We start from the raw sequence: 21221 nt of genomic DNA on the forward strand, positions 1-21221 counted from the left end.
TTGTATATATTTGTTAATTAAATAAATAAAAACACATAGCTGCTAATCAGTTCCCATGTGGACAGTGAGAGTTCCTCTACTGGCCTGAAATGAGGTCAGTGATATCGTATTGTAGATTGATACAAAGGATGATATAATACAAAAATCGAAAGCAACAACCTGCAGCTGTCATAAAAAGGTCTGCATAGATCACACAGCATAAACACAAATACAACAAAAGGCTAAAAGCTCATAGTTTAAATAATTGTTTATAAAACACCTGTAATTTATTTTATGGTGGAGCGTAATTATAACTGAAATCAGTGAAAAACGAATCCTTTCATTTATAAAATGCCTCTCAAATCTGATTTGGATCATCCATCTCCATCTTACCCTGTTCTTAGCATCCTCCTCTTACCGACCCTCTGTATGTCACTACATCTGTGGAATAAGCTCCAGCGCCCACCCCACCTCCACCCCAATAAGAAAAAAAAACTGAATTGGATAAGCGGTTAAGAAAATAGATGAATGGATAAATGGTTTGCTGTATGAATAAGGCCTATTTTCTTCTCAAAATAAAGTGAATGCAGTGTCATTCGTAGCCACAGCAGGCCAGTGTTGGATCACAAAAATACTCTTTCTATTCAGTCTGAGCTTCCAATATAATATGTGTGAAAATAAAGTTGAGGAGAATAAAATCAGGAAAGACAGTGTCATATATGACATTGACCATTTTTTAAATATTGCATACGTGCATAACAAAGGGATTTTGTTTTTTTTTAATTGGCTTAAGGAAGTAAAATCAGCCTTAAGTCACTTATATGTTATAAATGCGTACTAATGGGCCAGTGAAAATTTTAAAAGTAATGATAAAGAGTGAAATGCAGCTCATTTAAGTGTTTAAACACTTAGAGTACGTGAGCCAGGGGAAAGCAGCACTATAGTTTAATTATCCTGGTTTATTCTTGATAAAACTCCAAGCTCTGGGCAGGCTAGTCAGTTGTCCATACCAGTTAGTTATTATGCATTGTTGGCTATAATATCTTTGTATTTTTCATTATTACATTTGTAAGTTCTGATTTCAATTCAGGTTAGTTTCATCTGATTTGTAGTGTTTTTTTTCTCCTGTCAGTTTTGTAATGTTTGGCTTTTGTAATGTTTGTATTTGTTTTCAGTAATTTTATGATGCTCAAATGGTCATACAAGCGTTACAATAAATATATTCACCAAAGCTTGTCTGTAGTGACAAATTTGACCTATTTTTCATGTCTCCTTGCTTTTGAAAGGGCGGCAAATAATTTTCGGTTTTTTTTCTTTATAACAAACTCCACAAGAACTATGAAAACACACATCTAAATATCTGTCTAATTTTGTACATGGGAGCATTGTTGCTGCAGAGTGTTTGTTTTCTGATCGTGTAACATGTTTTGCACTGATTGTTTGAATAGAAAAGGAGACAAAGGCAGGGAGCTGGTATGAACCAAATGCAGCTGTCCAGTTTCATCATCCTGCAGTCATGCGCACTTGCACACACACACACACACACACACACACACACACACACACACACACACACACACACACACACACACACACACAACACACACACACACACACACACACACACACAATACACAGACAAAAAGCCTTAAACACTCACAGCAGATTCACACCTTGTCAACACCACTGCTCACTTCATTGTTTCATGAAGATTACTCACATTGACGCATTTACATGAACAACACCTTCTCCATCTGGATGAGGACGTGCAGCTAAAGAAATATGACACCGGCTCTACTGCTTGCTGAGACTCGTATCTGTGTGTGTGGCTATATTCATATAGACTGTGATATTCTGACACTGACCCAATTAAGACAAATGTCAGCCATGAAAACAACATTTTATGATTACCAAAGGATGGAGTCAAAGGAATTTTTTTTTACATTAGAGCTTATCTGACAAAAATGACTGATGGGAAATTATTACACATTCTGTGTCCTTTATTAAAGGACATCCAGTAACTTTGCAGCTGCACTAAACAACTTCTCATTCTTGCAACTCTAAGGTGGAAAAATGTTAATATGTCAATGAAAGGCACACGTTGCACTGATGTCAAGCCTTCCAAAAAAGAAAGATGAAATAGGAAAACATGCCATTGTTTACTTTTTTATTGGCAAAGAGCTCATTACATGTGATTTTGCTCAGGCTCGCTAAATCTAAAGCATTACAGTACACTTTGTTTTTGTGTATTTGGAGTGTAGTTGAATTTAGCTCAGATAATGCCACAACAACTGTGTTTAGCGGTTAGAAAAGTGTGCTTGTGTCTGAAAGAACTCCAATTTAAGACTAAAGATGTACTCACAATCACCCATAACGTTTCCAAGCTTGTTTGAGCTCCAAGTCCAGTTTGTTGTCTGGTGTGATCCCTGTGTTCTTTGCCCAGTTCCAGTTAAGAGAACCACACTACTTAAAGAGGTGGCCCTGTGTACCGTATGCTTGTAGTGATACCAAATGACTCATCAGTTGTGCAATTAACATTTATAAAAGGACAACATGTCAGTGTTTCCCTATTTAAGCCACCAAAAACCATCAAATCATGAACTCTGTTGTGCTCTGCTGAAAGAGTGTAATAGCAAGCACAAGAGAGAGAAGTTGAGATCCTGAGCCAAACGGAAGCTCTTAGCTTTCTCAAGGTGCAGGGCATGCGCAGCCAGTGGGGAGTAGAGAAGGTGTACAGTCTTGCTTATACAAGGTAGCCAATGCCCTTGAAGTCCTGCTTCAAAGCTTTGACATCAACATTTTGGCAGTTGGTGTAAAGGCAAAGTGTCTGAGAATCTCAGGGCACTTGCATGATTTTTTGGTAGCATGATGTCAATCACAAAGTAGTCCCAGCCTTTACATAATTTACATAACTAACTTCAATATGTGTTCAATAACACCTGAAACCAACAACTGGGACTTTAAACACATCAGGAAAATTTAAGTGACTTGCAGGCACATTTTTCTATAGACTTCTTTATAACTGTATTTCTTTTTGCAACAAAAAGCCATACTGGCTGTTAGAAAGATTGCAGCTTTAAGGCACTTCCATGTTGGCATCACATTTCAGGCCCAACGACTAAAGTTTATGTAAGTCTGGACTCCACCAGTGGAGTTGCCCAGTGATGAACAGCTGATTTTTATTTTAGAACTTCCTGCGACCTGCGACCTCCGTGTTTGTTGATTACTGCCAAATTTACTTCACATCCTGATATCCTGGATGACGTTACATACCAGCTCATCTTTGCTCTAATTTAGAGCCAAGCCTTATGGTGGAAGGTTTGAGTCCAGACAAATGACATAATAAACATGGTGCTTAAAACATGGTGGTTTCAAACTACAGCATCCGATCAACAGGCTGCTCTCAATCTAAAAATAAGCACCAGCCAGGGCGATGTACACCAACATTTGTCCCTTGACTGGTGTTATTGTTTTGGTCATTCTGTCACAGTCTGTCGTCGTGCGTCATCTTCTTTTGGAAACCTCCAAATGTGACTGTGGCCTGGCCAAACATGAAGTCACTGTTTCACCATCTAAACATAAATGATTTCAGTTATATTTCTGCTGTATTTCAAGTTTCAAGTGATTATATAATCCTAAACAAATGAATCTCCCTGGAATATTGGGCATATGGCTTGGTAAAATCTCTTTAGGTGTTTTTCAGAGTGATCAAAGCAGTTTAGAAGTTATTTTTGTAAGTGAATTTACAACAATTAGAATAAAAGGAGTGATGTTATTTACTGCTGTTGGCATCTTTTGCGATATTTTTCTGACTTTGAGGAAAATTAATTAAAAGGACTTTTGTTTTCCATCTTGGGGAACAGCTCAGTCAACACGGCACCGACTTTTAAACAAAAATATTAATACTTTGCCAACTGGGAGAGGATTCCCTATATAATGTTTAGTTCATCTATTAATTGATTCCTCCCTTTATGAGTTCTTCTGTACTAACCTTGAGCCAAATGCTGAGTGGCCTAAAAGAGTAATTAGTCATTTATTACTGATTACTATAGCAATAGTTACTCTTTTGAACAGGAGCCATTGTATTATTCAGCAGCCATTTCATTATTTGAAGCTTCTGGCCTGTACGTGTCAAAGTGATTTGTCATTTAAAAACTCTGTATTATTATTTGCATCTTTATTCTTTTAGCCACTACAGAAGAAATCTGCCCATTTTATGTTTATTTGATCTTTGATACTTTCAGAGGACTTGTAGAGCAAAACTGAACGAGTGCACCAGCTATTGGCTGGTCACTATGTTCCGGTGCTTTATTAAATAATGTCTGTCCTTTAAAAAAAAGACATTTATATTCCATGCAAGTATCTAAAAATACACTGTGTCAAGAAAAGGAAAGACCAAGAGATGAAAGTCGAAAAATGGAAGGAAGGAAGGGTATAGTAGAAGAATAATGAAATACTAAATATGAGTGATGAAAGTGCCTACCTGTTAGGTCAGCCTGACCCTAGAATAGCCCTGCAGTCATTAAAATGTCATTCAGAGCTTCACATTACAGCTGTGACTGACAGGCTGATTTATATAAACTTAATTATGGATGAAGACAAAGCCAATGGAGGAGACTGAAACACATGAATTTACTCGTGCACATGTATGCACTGGTGAAAAGAAATGCAAACACAGGCACACACGCATGCACACACATTCAGCTTTGTCAGAGCAGTTTATCTTTTCTGTAGCTATTTCTAAGGGATCTATTTTAAACACAGGCTGAGAAGGAGCTGAGGACGGCAGGGTCTGCTGAGGACATTAACATCTAGTCTTCATTATTCATTCCATAATAGAAAAAAACCCAGCAATGAATAACACTGCCTCTTGATGAGGGGCATCCTATCAGCAGCAGCAAATCATGCAGAAACAGTGTGAAAAGTAATTCAGGATGCTGTACATTTCCATGAATTTTTATTTAAACTAAATATACTGCATAACTCATAAAGGAGGTTACTGCTTCCACGCTTTTGTGAAACGAGCCACATTAGAACATGGCTTACGGTAAATCCTGTGAACACTGTTGATATGTTCTTTATAAAAATGGCCAAAATACAATAAAATCAGGGTAAAGGTACAGCTGTGGTTCAGTTTAAGTTTCTTGGATTCTGGATTGATTGTTTTAGTCAACAAATTTTGATGTTAAATGTAGATAATTTTAGATTTATTATAAAATGGACTTCTGCGTATGAATGCTGCAATCATTCTCATTTAGCATTTACATATAGACAAGATAGGCAAAGGCTATAAATGTATCCAAAAGCATTAGAAATTTTGCAGAAACACTCTTAATTACTTGATCGGAAAAACAAACCAACTAGCTTGTGTTGCTTTCAAATAAGAAGTGTCAGGACTTCTGGCATTTGTTTATTCCAAGAAGTTAAATTTAAATCTCAATTAGACTTTTCACCTGGATAAAAAAAAAGGATAATAAATAAATAATAAATGTGTGGCAAAGCAGAAGACACTGAAGACAGTGCCCTTTCAGCACATCAGACACTTTACAAGTGCTAAAAGGAAATCTGAAAAACCGGAAATTTGATATTTTATTATATCTAAAAATTTGATCCAACCTAAAATGTGAAACTGAAACAGCTTGTTTCATATTTATCCTTTAGAAAAATTAATCATATCTTTAAAAAATACCCCCAACCCCACAGTCTTTAGTAGTCTTTATGACGGCATTCATCAAATTTCAACAAAATTTGCATAACTGGTGACATTGTGGTGACTTTTAATAATTTTGGGGAGTAACATTGGCAGCAGAGATGCTGACAGGTTAACCAGCACAGCACAAGCTGTTCCTTACTTGTGCATAGCCAGTGGATAAAGGCCAGGCTAGGGCTGGGCTATATCATACCGTTCACGGTAACGGGCAACGATAGGAAAATGAAATATTGCAATAGAATATGGGTAAAACGCGCATGCGCAGTGCCTATGTTTACATACGCACATGGCGGCGACGCAGAATGAGAAGGCCGAAAGTGGATCGTTGAATGAAACAGATGAACCAGAATTTGTTTGTAAAAATGCTGCAATTTGAGTGGTGTGGAACTGGTTTAGCTTTCGTCCATCAGATACACAACAAAGCACTATTTTTGGTAGAGCGTGCTAGCGGGCCTTTGTTATTACCGTGTTTTTTGGAAAATACGGCACACTTAAAATCAATCCTTTGATTTTTCTGAAAATCGACAGTGCCCCTTATAATCCCGTGTGCTTTATGTATAAATTCTGGTTGTGTTTACTGACCTCGAAATGATTTTATGTCGTACACGGTGCTCGGAAATCTTTCAAATGTTTTAGTACGACTTTGCTAAGCTACGAACCCACACAGCTTGATGGATTGTCGGAGCATTACGGCTATCGTAGGCAGGAACCTCGCGGAGTGATACGTACTGTGCTTCAACATAATATTACCGTATTGTGTGTGTATAACCTCTTTTTAAGTTTTGTGGATATTATACATGGTTATGCTGAGGACATGTCGGTCAATTAGCACTGGAAATGCCTTTTGGTTAAACTGTCAGCAAGGAATTTGTATTTGCACTGTTACATTTTTATATAACTTTAATGCACATAAAAAACAGCTGCTTGTTTAAGTGAAAATACATTGATGGGTTTTTTTGCACTAATAAAGTTGTGGAGTTGTAAAGAATTTTGTCTAGTGTCAATTATATTGTCAGTTATATCGTTATCGCAAATTTTCAAATGTATATCGTGATAAATATTTTTGGTCATATCGCCCTGCTCTGGGCCAGGCTACAGAAAAATGTCTGTCATGCAGAATGAAACAAGAAAAACACTGAATGAAAATGTGAGACATTGTATTAATATGTGGGATAGGAAATTAAAATGCAGTCCAGTCACATATTAACCTGGAAAGCACGATTAAAAAACCCCTCTATATTGACTTTGCATCTTCTTCTCAGACCAACTTTTTAGCAGAGGACACTGAGACCTCTCCGGAGTACTTCTTACATTGCACAGTGCTAACACAGAGTTCTTATCTTTATTACTTATTTAAGTCCTTGACATGACACAGTGATTTAACTAACACAGATTGTGTGCTTCTTCCACACAGGGGAGAGCTGTTTCACAGGCTCCAAATATAAAAGAAAAAAGAAATCCACCTGTGCATTTTTTAAATGTTTGTGCTACCTGTTGTTGTACCAACATTATTTGCTGATTTACAGTCAATCGTATTTTCTGCGCATGCAAATGTTAAACTTCACAACATGTATAAAGATATAATTATTACTTCTGCCACAGATACTGGGATGGAGAAAAAGTTAGACTCTTTTTCTCTAATTGATCTTTCTGAGTTAACTTCAATAATTACTTCCTCCAAACCATCAACGTGTCTTTTAGACCCCATTCCTACAAAACTGCTCAAAGAAGTCCTGCCATTAATTAATTCTTCGATCTTAAATATGATCAACCTATCTCTAATGATCGGCTATGTACCACAGGCCTTCAAGCTGGCTGTAGTTAAACCTTTACTCAAAAAGCCATCTCTAGACCCAGCAGTCTTAGCTAATTATAGGCCAATCTCCAACCTTCCTTTCATATCAAAAATCCTTGAAAGAGTAGTTGTCAAACAGCTAACAGATCATCTGCAGAGGAATGGTTTATTTGAAGAGTTTCAGTCAGGTTTCAGAGCTCATCACAGCACAGAAACAGCTTTAGTGAAGGTTACAAATGATCTTCTTATGGCCTCTGACAGTGGACTCATCTCTGTGCTTGTCCTGCTAGACCTTAGTGCAGCATTCGATACTGTCGACCATAATATCCTATTAGAGCGATTAGAACATGCTGTAGGTATTACAGGTACTGCGCTGCAGTGGTTTGTATCATATCTATCTAATAGACTCCAATTTGTTCATGTAAATGGAGAGTCCTCTTCACACACTGAGGTTAATTATGGAGTTCCACAGGGTTCAGTGCTAGGACCAATTCTGTTTACATTATACATGCTTCCCTTAGGCAGTATCATTAGAAGACATAGCATACATTTTCACTGCTATGCTGATGACACCCAGCTCTATCTGTCCATGAAGCCAGATAACACACACCAATTAGTTAAACTGCAGGAATGTCTTAAAGACATAAAGACCTGGATGGCCGCTAACTTTCTGCTTCTTAATTCAGATAAAACTGAGGTTATTGTACTCGGCCCTGAAAATCTTAGAAATATGGTATCTAACCAGATTCTTACTCTGGATGGCATTACCTTGGCCTCCAGTAACGCTGTGAGGAACCTTGGAGTCATTTTTGACCAGGACATGTCCTTCAATGCACATATTAAACAAATATGTAAGACTGCTTCTTCCATTTGCGCAACATCTCTAAAATTAGAAATATCCTGTCTCAGAGTGACGCTGAAAAACTAGTTCATGCATTTATTACTTCCAGGCTGGACTACTGTAATTCATTATTATCAGGATGTCCAAAAAACTCACTGAAAAGCCTTCAGCTAATCCAAAATGCTGCAGCAAGAGTCCTGACAGGGACTAGAAAGAGAGAGCATATTTCTCCTGTTTTGGATCTCTGCATTGAATCATATCTGTTATTAACCTCTGTCTCTCTTCCACAGCATGTCTTTATCCTGTCTTCCTTCTCTCACCCCAACCGGTCGCAGCAGATGGCCCCGCCCCTCCCTGAGCCTGGTTCTGCCGGAGGTTTCTTCCTGTTAAAAGGGAGTTTTTCCTTCCCACTGTCGCCAAAGTGCTTGCTCATAGGGGGTCATATGATTGTTGGGTTTTTCTCTGTATCTATGAAGCGCCTTGAGGCGACTTATGTTGTGATTTGGCGCTATATAAATAAAATTGAATTGAATTGAATTGAATCCTGCGATCAGATCTTGAACCTGACTGTAATCCAGTTACTTTCCAGGTACCTCTCCAGGCAAGATGCATAAAAGTAACATCTGTCTAAGTAAAATATAGTAAGTAAGTAAGATGTATATGTAAATATAGCCCAGATGTAGTCATGTTTGTTGTGAATGCTTTCCTTTTTTTCTTGTTGGTTTCAGGTTTTCTTGTACAGTTTCCTGCACTAGAATACATTCTAGTTTCTTTGGTGAAACTCTACGTGTCCAGTTGCTTTCCATGACACTAACTCATTATGGAGAAGGGAATTACAGCAATCTGGGCTGCGACCCACTGCCGGCTATTTGGAGCAGCGTGAATTAGAACAGGCAGAAACGATAGCTATCTAGCATGAGGGAAGGCTGCTCTCATCTCCTATATGCTACTAAGGACGAATAAAAGGAAATCAAAGTAAAGCTGAGAAGATGGGAAAGGAAAATGGTGCATGTGTCAGAGAAAGGCTATGTCAGGCAGCTTATATTAAAGGCCTTTCGCCAGAGGGATATTATTTACATTTGAGAGAAAAACGAAAAATTGCTCTATCTCTATCTATCTCTATCTATCTCTACCTTGAGATCACCTTTTGTAAGTATTTCTGCATGTACTGATGTGATAAAATATTAGCATAAAAACAAATAAAGGAACCTTTCTTTCTGTTTAAGGTTAGAGGTTTTCTTTCTGTTTAAGGTTAGAGGTTTTCATTATTTTATTTTATTTTATTTTATTTTTTTAATTTATTTATTTATTTATTTATTTTTTGTGTCCCGTTTGGATCTTTAGCCATCAGAATTGTTGTCTTAAGGCCAAGAAAGGTTTTCATTATTAACATGTAAGTTTTTTTAAGTGGTAGAAGACCGGACACACACACATATATATGTGTGTGTGTGGTCTACTGTGAGAGAGAAAGTGATCTGGATCTACAGCAAAGTTTAATGGTTTCTTTCTTTGCCCATCCTTTACTCCTTCTGGGAATGAAAACAAATCATTAGTTTTCACTTCTACAAATGTTGATATATATATATATGTATATGTATATGTGTGTGTGTATATATTTATATTTAAATTTGGGTCTACACAAGTCACTTTCCATCACGTTATAGCAGTAAGTTAATTATGTTTGTTAGTAAGTCACACGCTCCTCCTCCTCCTCCAACAATGTCAACACCAAGCACTAAGAGGAGTGCACCAAAACACCACAAATAAGTAAGTCAGAGGGTGGAAATTATTTTATTCCACCGGACACACACACAAAGACACACACACACATATAGAAAGCTCCAGGAGGGTCAGAAACAATGAGGAGATTGTCCGTAATAACAAATGGTTCATTAATTCATAAATCAGAGTGTCAGCCTTGGTGGACCAACTCCTCACAGCAGAGAGCAGGAGCTGTGTGTTATTAGCCAGGAGGATGGCACAATGAAAACTAATGGGCACAAGCGCTATGTCTCCTTGGAGCACTGACTCTGCTAACACATTCATTCATCACCGAGCTTCAACCAGACAAACAATGGAGAAATAATAGAGAAAAACCTTATTTATAAATCATTTACATCTTTAGATACATAGATATTTATCTTTGTATATTTCCTGAACAGCATATGTTAATTTCTCTGTAGCTTATTGAATCAAATAATTTGGACGAGCTGCCCATTAATACCAATTATTTAATAGTAGAAATCACATATTTCTTTTAATAACAGGGACCTTACTGATACAAAAAATAAAGTAGAGCTCTGACCCTTAATCAGTTATAATCAGTTGTATTGGCTTGATTATGGGTCTCCTCAGGCACTCCCAAAGCGTAACATTTTACGCTAGGTGACAAATCGTCACCATATTACGCTTTCGGCTACCCACCACGTTCCTAAATGACGACCTCGGAAAAAAGAGGAAATATGAGAACCGTCTGGACTGAATCTACACATGTTCGCTCTTTTTCTTCAAATCGCTTAGAAACACGCTATTTAACATCATTAAAGTCCTGGTTACGGTCAGGAATAAGGTTATGGTCAGGGCTAGGGATAAGGTTAGGTTTAGGGCTGGAATACAGGGCTGGAACGCCTTTTACCGCGGGATCGAGCGTCATTGCACTGGATGATAACCCGGCATAACCCGCCGCGTACCATAAGAATGCCGAAGGTCTCCTTTCGCGTTCCTCAGGAACGCCGCGGGACGTGACAAAACGTCGACATGTTACGCCTTGGGAGTGAGAACGGGCTGCCTCAGGGTTGTGTGTACAGACTGTTCTTGATTAACATCTCCGTCACCCTTCAGATTTTAATCTTTAGTGCATTAATCTGAGTAAACTCAAGTAATTTTCAGCAATGCTGCTCCGCTTTAACCTCAGCAGTGGTGTATTTAGACAAAATAACTAAAAACCTTTTATTCCTCAAGAAAAGTAACAAATAAAAACAAATTACAAATCACTGGTACACTGAGATGTAGGGACAATCTCTACTTCTACTATAGTGAAGTTATTGTGTTTGGCCAAGGGTTTTTGTGTGGGATGATTTACACATAAAGTCAAGACACACATAGAGTCAACTTCTCAAAATCCACCGGATGATCATGATTCCCATGATGCCTCCGGAAATAGAAGATAAACTTTTTCAACCTTCTCTTTAGAGGAGAGGGCTTGAAAAAAGCGAGTGAAATGGAAGGACTTAACTGTTAGTTCTGAAGTTATGTAACTGTAATTAGATTTCAGCAGTTGCATTGTTTCATTAGTTACTAAGGGTAAATATCAATATTAATGCATGAAAACAGTTTCCAGTGCAACTGTGCTCACGTGCATAACACAAAGTGAGAAAGTAGGGCTGGATCATTTCACCTTGAACCATCCCTTAGTCATATTGCTATAGTCTCCAACTGCTGTGGACCTTCCCATGATGCACTGAGTAATTTTCCTCCACTCTTTCCTCCTTTCACTAAACTTTGCAGAAGTGCTTGCTCACTGAAAATCATCTGATAGTTTTCCTACTCTCGCTGTCTTTGTGAGGTCTTTACCTTACAATATACAGCACCTTGAGACGACTGTTGTTGTTGTGAACTGATGATATATAAGCAATATGGAATTGCACAGTGTTTGTTTGTATTTGATTTTCATCTGACAGCATCGATATATCAAATTACTCATGACAGCAGCAATATCTATGAAGTCATCTGTGTATAAACTGACACATCATTTATCTCACAGCCTGTTAGCTAGTGCACACTTTTTTTTGCAAACAAACAACGCAGACAAACACTGATCCAGAGTACGCATTCATCAATTTCTTTCACAGGTCCCTAATTACAACTGAGACGGTGACTGCTAAGCACCAAAGAAGCTGCACATGACTGTGCTAGATGCACGTGATGAATATATTAAAAACACGTTTGACAGCAGCAGCAATAGTTTTTTGTGCACTGGAGTCTGGTGAGAGACAGTGAGAGGATCATTTATAATGCAGCTTGTTATTTGGCATGCATGTAATCTTCATATATCATGTATAATGGAAGTTAGTGTAGACATCCTCCTTTATGTATTTGCCCTTTGCCTGTCCTGCCAAAGAAAATTCTCATTACATTTTAAGCAGAACAGACCTGTGTAAAGAAGAAGAGCTGGCACTCTCTCTTTTATGCTTTTTACTCATTTCTGTCTATTGAAAATTTGCTAAGAATGTGCAACGATAGGGGCTATTAAATAGGTGTAGCAACACTGAAATATTATTCAAGCTTTTTGGACAATTACAACTGAGTGCTGTTATCCAAAAACCTTTCATTTTTATGCCTTGAGTAAAGAGAATTGAGCTGAGGATGGCATTATCTGCTCCATCACAATATTAGCTCAATCATCTAATGGGTTTGGATACAAATGCACTTCTGCACTTTGAGGAAGTCTGCTAAACTGTAATGAATAGAGCAGTGAATTTACACCATGCAGCAATACATGTTATTGAATATTTTCCACATTTAAAGACTCCCTTAATTGATTGATTATTGCAAAGGAGGGATTAAACAAGAAAGAGGAGCTCAAATAATATTTTTTTCTTTATTAATCTTCATAATACAAATGCATACTCACTGTATTGTTATCACAGAGGTGACAGAAAGAGCGTTTGAGTGATGACAAAAGAGGAAATCGAAGAGAAAATGGATGACTCTACTGTTGTAAACTTGCAAAAGCAGCACAATTTTCATTAAGTGTGTTCATAGATTCACAGTTTCCACAGTGTGAATAATAATGAGTTCACGTCCAACACCACTAAAAGGTTTCCTCTCATCTAAAATATCTGAAGTTTCACCAGAGAAATTAACACAAATGACTATGGTGACTTTTTGACCTTCCCTCCTCTTTAGCCTCCTGACCCAGAAGTCATTTTGAAGTTTCTTTTCCAAGGCTTCAATGGCTTTTGGAGTTTTCAAAAGTATCTTTCCTTATGTGGATTTGTAGACAATGCTTTTCTACCTTCTCTGTAATTTTGCAGAATAAATAATTATAATAATAACCAGACTTCCCTTTTTTGCCTCCAGAACTCATTCTTCAAGGTGTAGATTTAAAAACTCAGATTTTTATTTTCATTCATACTGAGATGATAGCATGTTGCTGCAGATTTGCTGACTCCACATCCATAATGCAAACCTCCCATTCCACCACATCCCAAAGATGTTCTATTGGATTGAGATCTGATGACTGTGAGGGTCATTTAAGTACAGTGAATTAATTGTCATGTTCAAGAAACGAGTCTGAGATGATTTTGAGCTTTGTGACAGGGTGCATTATACTGCTGGAAGAAGCAATCAGCAAATGGGCACACTCTGACCAAAGTGGTTGGGCATGGTCAGGAACAATACTCAGATGTCTTTAAATGATGCTCAGCTGGCACTAGAGGACCCAAAGTGTGCCAGGAAAATGTTCCCTTCACCATTTCACCACCAGCAGCTTGAACTGTTGATACAAGACAGGATGGTTTCATGCTTTCATTCTGATTCTACTGTCCAAATGTTGCAGCAGAAATGTAGATGCATCAGACCATGTAACATCCTTAGTCTTCTCTTATCCAGTTTTGGTGACCCTCTGTGAATTACAGACTCAGTTTCCTGTTCTTAGCTGAAAGGAGTAGCAGCCAGCGTGGTCTTCTGTTGCTGTACTCATGTGCAAGGTTTAGTGTGTTTAACAGGTCAAAGATGTTCTTCTCTACTTTGTTGTATAGTGTTACTTGAGTTTGGCTCCTAATTAGCTCAACGAGTCTGGCTGTTCTCTGACCTCTGGCATCAACATATACTTTTTCTTTTTTTCAGCCAACTCTATGCAAACCCTAGACATTGTTGTGCAGCGAAATCTTAGAAAATTAACAATTTCTGAAATACTCAGCCCATCCATCCACCCTGTTTAAAGTGGTTAAAGAGTTCTCAATTTGTCCTCATACAGTGGTTATGAAGAGGAGCATGGGATATACATTAGATTTGTTCCAGGCTGTACTGTTAGGGCATTTTAAAATCTGAAGTGGCTAACAAAGGAACTGAAGATATTACTCTTAATGTGTTGGTTTCTTTTTCAAAAGTTCTCAGTGAAAACTGACACATTTGACTTCAATTTTTAACCTTTTGCCTCCTCAGAGAGTTGCTTTGCCTCCCTCTTGACTCAAATAAATGTGAAGTAGCAGATAATTAAGTACATATTGGACTATTTACAAATGTTGTCTCTCAATAAATACACACCTTATAATCAGGCTTTCACTGATTCTGTTCTGAGATTTTTTTTTCTTAAAATTCTCTGTAAATATATCTGTGACATTTAACACTCCACAAATATGCATCCTACTTTTAAAAAATATTTATTGCCCGACTGATATCGGATCTTTGAGGCTGACGCTGATATTTACAATTGACAGTTTAAAATGTCAGGTAATGATAAATTGCCACTTACTGATACGTTTTGCTGTGCTTCGTGCACAGGAATGAGAAGAGAAATGGACAGAGGAGGAAAGAGGACAGAAATAAGTGGAATGAGTGCTAGAAATGTAGCGCTGTGCTACAACAGGGAAGTTTTATAGCTGCATCACAAATCAGCTACATCGCTGAAGTCCACTGGAGAGCAAGCTATGCAAAAATAATGGCCAGTGTATAAAGAGAAGAAAAAGCACTGATTGCTTAGTGTGGCACAAAAAATGAGTTATGCAGCAGTTTATTGTTGCATGTTGATAAGAAAAATGTTTAATAAGACTTTAATAAGTCTAAAAGAAGAAAATGATGGGGAGAGGAAAAATGGAAGGAAGAGAAAGAGAGGGTTGGGAACCTAAAACAAAATTGTTAATACACTATTCGAGTAGTTTAAATGTGACTGAAGAATTTAATGACAGTTGTATGAGTGGGTCACGCAAATCGCTGGTTATATTGTCTCTTCAATCATCAGTGGTGTGATTATATTAGAGATGACAATGGCGAGATGATAAACCACTTTAATCTGTTTTACTTAGCCTTTAGCAGGGAATGAGAACAAGCTGCAGGGTTTTAGATTTACATGCACACAGACACACACACACACACACGCACTTCAAAGAGGAGCTGTGCATAGGTGCGTTGGTGTATTGTCAAGGCAGAAGATTGAAGTTGACTGATCCTATTAGGTTTTACTGTTGATGTACACACGCTTCAACAGACATCTGAAAAAGCTGCATACACATGCACACAGAGACGCGCACATACAACTGAGCAGCACATTAACAAATTGTCTTGCACACACTCAGACACACACACACACACCATTCGCTATGTGACTCAGCTGTGTCATATTCACAGTTGAGAGGGAACAGAGCGAGGAGTGCAGAACTAAAGAACGCCTGTCAGGTTTATTTCTGTCTCCGGCTGGCTCTTGCCTGTGTTACCAACGGAGCTTCATGCTCTGATCTGCTGCTGCCCCACTTCCTGGTCCCCTTGTCTACTCTTGAGTACAATGGCAAAAATAAAAACATAAACAACCTTCAAGTGTTGCAGCATGCATATCGTCCTTCACAGGAACTCTGCACAAATTCAAAACCTGCAACAACAGTGAACACCAACTATTTGTCCTGCTTCGACTGAGAACTGGCGCTGCATATCATTATGGCTAATGATTATTTTAGGACTCCTTGCAAGATGGGAGAAGCACTTTGAACAAATAAACCAACTATCTGTGCTGCTTAGAATACTTTTATTACTTTTATGGATTAAGTCAGAAAGCTGGTTCGAACAAGTAAATTAAAACTTACGCACAAAAATATTAGGTTTACTAACGCACTGTTAGAAAATAATATAAAAACTGATTAACATGTTGATTTGTTTTGCCTTAACCCTTTCAAGACCAGCGTATTGTATTTGATACAGGTGTTTTGTGAGTTTTTGAGACTTCTACATCATCAGCGTGACTTTTTTTACCCTCAAAAAATGATATAAATTGCATGACACATGACTAAATAATAAAAAAGGCTTATGTAGCAAATGTGATACAAATTAAAACTCATATATATATGCAGATTAAAATGTGATGTATTTTAATATATTTATTTAAAGATTTCTGGCAGTTATTTCATGCTTGAGGTTTTAAAGGGTTAAAGAGACCTGGTTACATGTAAAAGTAGAATAGGAGGCAGTTCCCAGCTTGGATTTTGGAGGCTTAAAACATTCCTTATTGATAAACCATATAGTAAGTTTTAGAAAGTGGAGTATTTAGTGCTCAGTGTTAGAAGTACTTGGTTGTTCGAGGCAAAATAAAAATGAGTGGCTTCAGGGATTTTTTTGTTTGTTTTTTTGTTCGTTTGTTTTTTGTTGAGCTTCCAGTGAGCACTGTTGGGGCCATAATCTGGAAGTGGAAAGAATTCCATTTCACCAGATTACTTCACAGATTTCCGATGGAGAAATGAGAAGTATGATCAGAAGAGTTGTCCAAGAGCTAAGACCCACTTGCGGAGAGCTACAAAAAGACCTGGTAACAATTGACAATTGAACTACTATGACCTGTATGCACACTCACCATTGAAGACTCCATTGCTGAAGAGTTAAGTTATAGATCACCACCCCAATCATTTAAATAAGGGGCTTCAAAATAACTTCACAGTTAACCTCGTGGAGGCATTTCCAGGACGGCAGGTTATACAAGGTTATTATAACATCAAAACTAAACAGAACTAAAACTGTGTGTTTAAAACACATAGTTAAAATTAAAGTAGAATTTGACTCAAAAAAACAAAATAAAAATGTAATATTTTTTGTTTGTACAAATCGATGTTTGTTGCAAAGTGAAAAACGAACTAAAGACCAAATAAGACACAAATCCTCTAAATTATTATTATTATTTTTTTAGTTTTTTGCCATCTACTTCTGAAAATATTAAAGAGTCCAAAGGATAAATTGGAGAAACAAGTGACAGAAATCCTTGCCCTGTATGGAAATGAGCCTCCACAAACTAAAATTAACATCTTCATCCTCTAATCTGTTATCAAACTGTTCTCCCACTAGGAGCTCAGTCTGAGTGGAGTTTTTTTTCTCCTCCTCTTACCTCATGTTATGTATTTTTGTTGGTTTTTTCCTATCAGCCTACCTTTCTGACATGTCTCCCCAATGTGATGTTTGTGTAAAGTTGGTCAGAAGATTCCTTTGTAAGTGCGCATGCGCCATTAGCGTGCTGCCTGCTGTAACCCGAATTTCCTTCGGGATTAATAAAGTATTCTGATTCTGATTCTGAATTATCACCGTCTTCCCTACCTTAAGTGAGCCAATCAGCCACCAACCAATGTGCTTTTAATTTCAGTGCTCTTTTGTCAGTCTGTCTCTCATTCTTCCATCCTGCCTCCTCCCCCATTTCCACCTCACTCTGGTCACTCAGAGCCCATCCAATTCTCCATCTCCATCTTCATCACCACCGGGGATTCTTTTCTGCAACGATGAGTCATTGGAGACTAATTGCCAAATAGATCAATGAATTTTTGTATCACAATAAAGCGTGTTCAGTTCTTCCAAATAATCTCTCCTTTTTGAAATGCTTGGGCACCATCATTATTTAATAAAAAATAATAATAAAAAAAAAAACAGAAGACAAGTATGAATTTAACTCTGAAAGCAAGGGTTTGCTGGAATGTAGCAGTACAGTGATTTTCCAATCACTCATTACAAAAGGCAAATGGTGTGTGTGAGTTGTTTGCTGTTACACAGAAAAACCATTAGAGTGTGACAGTTTCCAGTCTGAAAGGGAAACAGAGCCAGGGACAGTTGCACTTTTCACCAGAGTTGGCTCAGAACACATCACCAAGTCTGTGCAATGATGTCATCCCCACAATGGGCAGCCAGAAAAACATTCTTTACACTCTTCTCACACTGACTCCAATCTGTCTTTCTGCTGTGAGACTTGGACAGGATATCCGTTTGTGTGTGTGTGTGTGTGTGTGTGTGTGTGTGTGTGTGTGTGTGTGTGTGTGTGTGTTTGTGTGTGTGTTTGTGTGTGTGTGTCTGTGTGTTGACCTGTAAAATCTGTATGTATTTAAGGGTTTTTCTACTTTCTCTACTGCTTTTAAATCTTGGACAATGTGGATCGCGTCAGAAAGTCTGGTCATTTTGTCCTCAAGGTTTTCAAATGAGCTTTGTTATTAGGATCATGGTTAAAGTTAAAAATGTGACTGTGGTGGATTACGTGTTAGGGACTGTATTATATCACAGAGGGACCCAACAAGTATAGAAGTGTGAGTGTGTCACAGTCTGTGCAGTCATTGTGTGTGTGTGTGTGTGTGTGTGTGTGTGTGTGTGTGTGTGTGTGTGTGTGTTTCTGTGTGTGCGTGTGTCACTTTGCCAGGATTGGCACTCAAATTGGCCAGAGGAACCAACTAGTAATGAGATCTCACTTTTGGCATTCCTTTCTGCTGCAATGTCGTCAGCAGACACAAAAAAGACACCCAGTTAGAAAAAATATGACCATTGCACCAAAAGCAAAGTTCGTGTGGGCCAAAAAAAATATTGTGTGTATCTGTGTGTGTCTCTGTTTGTGTATAATAATGGTCTTTTCTTGATATTAAAGATAAAGCATCAACTGAGTTAAACTTCGGGAACACTGGAACATATTGTTAATAATCTGTTTCAGCTGCTTGGTATTACTGAAATTAACTAGAGGTGCACTAGAGGGAACATCTCTTTCACAGAAGGCATATTTTTTCCACCACATCTTTTATGTATTTATTTATTTACTTAAAAAATTGGTGGCATGAGAGGACACCAGGAAGCCACATTGTCAACTCACTCAGGATGGCACATCAGTATGTACCATTTCCACATGGTTTCTTGTGTCTCAAGAGCAGGGAGGACATTCCAGTTACTCTGGGAGAGCTGGACAGGGTGGTAGAGGGTCCTTAACCCATTAACAGGACTCTTATCTGCTCCTTTGTGCAAGGATGAGTGGGATGAGCACTCCCAGAGCACCACAAAATGACCTCCAGCAAGCTACTTGTGTGAATGTCTCTGATCAAACAATCAGAAAGTGACCAGCAGTGATTTGCATTTACTATAGAATACCAGAATTGGCAGGTCCATCACTGGTGCCCTCTGCTTTACACAGATCAGAGCAGGTTTGCTCTAAGCACATGTGAAAGATGTGAAAGTGTCTGGAGAAGTTGTAGAGATATCGAGATTTTGCTGCTCTTCTGTTCAGCTTCACCAGTTTAAATGGTGGGTCTGGGGAGGCATATTGATAGAGGGATCCACAGATCTCTACAGACTTGGCAATGACACCCTGACTCATATTAGTGATTGGTATAAATCCTTGAACCTAATGTCAGGCTCTACAGGGTAGTGCAGTGGGTCCTAGGTTCCTCCTGGACCACCACAATGCCCAGTCTCATGTGACCAGAGTATGCAGGCAGTTCCTAGAGGCTGAAGGAATAAATACCATTGACTGGCCCTCACTTGACGTATCCACTAGAGCACCTCTAGAAAATTATTTTGCGATCCATCCAGTGCTGTTGTGCAGGAGTTCAGGGTTGCCCTGGTCTGGATCTGGGAATCCCCTAGAAAACCATCCATTGTCTTATTAGGAGCATGCCCCAATGTTGTCAGACATGCATACAAGCATGTGGGTGTCATCAAAACTACTGAGTACCATTGTGAGTCGCTATAATAACATTTTGCCAAATTGGACTAGCCTGCCACATCATTAAACATATTAAATGTAAATCAAATATTATAAAAATGTTATTCTAAATTAAATACAATGTAAAACATCAGAAAATAGTTCACACAACAAAACTGAGAGATGGTATTTCTTCATAAAATAATGAGGGGAATGGCTACAAAAGATGACCTCAGTTTATTGAGGTTATCTTATTGTTTTTGTAATAAAACAATTGACATGTGTCCTGCAGTTATAGTTGAAGCTGAAGAATTTCATAATTGAGTTAAGAAGTCTAGAATACATCTGGCAGATGTTGAATGAAACAAAACACAGTACTCTGAAACAGCAGCTGCTTAGTATGTGCTTTATTATCTGAGACGACACGGTGCTGAGAGTAAGTTTCAACAAAACTAGTTGAAAGTCATTAAGTTGGCATTAGTAATAATTTGGATCTCATTTCCAACAGTGAAAGCAATGAAATGACATCCTGAAATGCAGTGTGACTGCAGGTTGTTGAGCGCTTTTATGTTACTGCTGCTGACTGTAACCAGTGAACCAGCTGAAGGGTCTCCAGGGCTTTTTCTTTTTTTATTTTTTTTCAGACTGTTAATGACTTAAAAAGCAGAATTACTATTTATGCTTTGGTTTGGTTTGGCCAGCCATTTGACTGGTTAGATGAAGAAAAAAAGCACAACATCACACTTAAAGCACTCCAGTTATCACTGATAAACTGCTTATATGAATTAATATGATGAAATGATTACACAAGGAAAGGCTGTGCACTGAGAGATTGCTGAGAGATCACAAACGTATGTGCCTTTCAACATAGAGACTTTGAATGTGCCTCTTAAAACCTCTCTCTTTGTAACTCTTTTAACCTTTTCAGAACATTTTGCCAATTAATTCAGTTCACTTAGTATCTAAAGACTTTAATTTATGCAAATTCCAAAGAGTTACACCTTTAATGTTTGTGTTGCTTTTTTCCATGCATTCCACAGCTTGTTATTCACTCCTGTAAAATGATAGCTTATCACAATGTGTATGAACAGGGAGGCCTGACAATGTGAGATAAGGGGAGATATGGGTCAAAATACAAAACTTTTAGGACCAAAAACTTTTGCTATGTTTTATAATCAAGAACAGCTCAGTCAAAATGTTTAAATCAAATGTGAACCTCTTCAGTAAAGAAGTTCCAGACTAATATCTCTCTCTCTCT

Source organism: Haplochromis burtoni, unplaced genomic scaffold (genome assembly GCF_018398535.1).
Source record: "Haplochromis burtoni strain Fernald_Lab_line unplaced genomic scaffold, NCSU_Asbu1 Contig_239, whole genome shotgun sequence".
NCBI lineage: Eukaryota > Metazoa > Chordata > Actinopteri > Cichliformes > Cichlidae > Haplochromis > Haplochromis burtoni.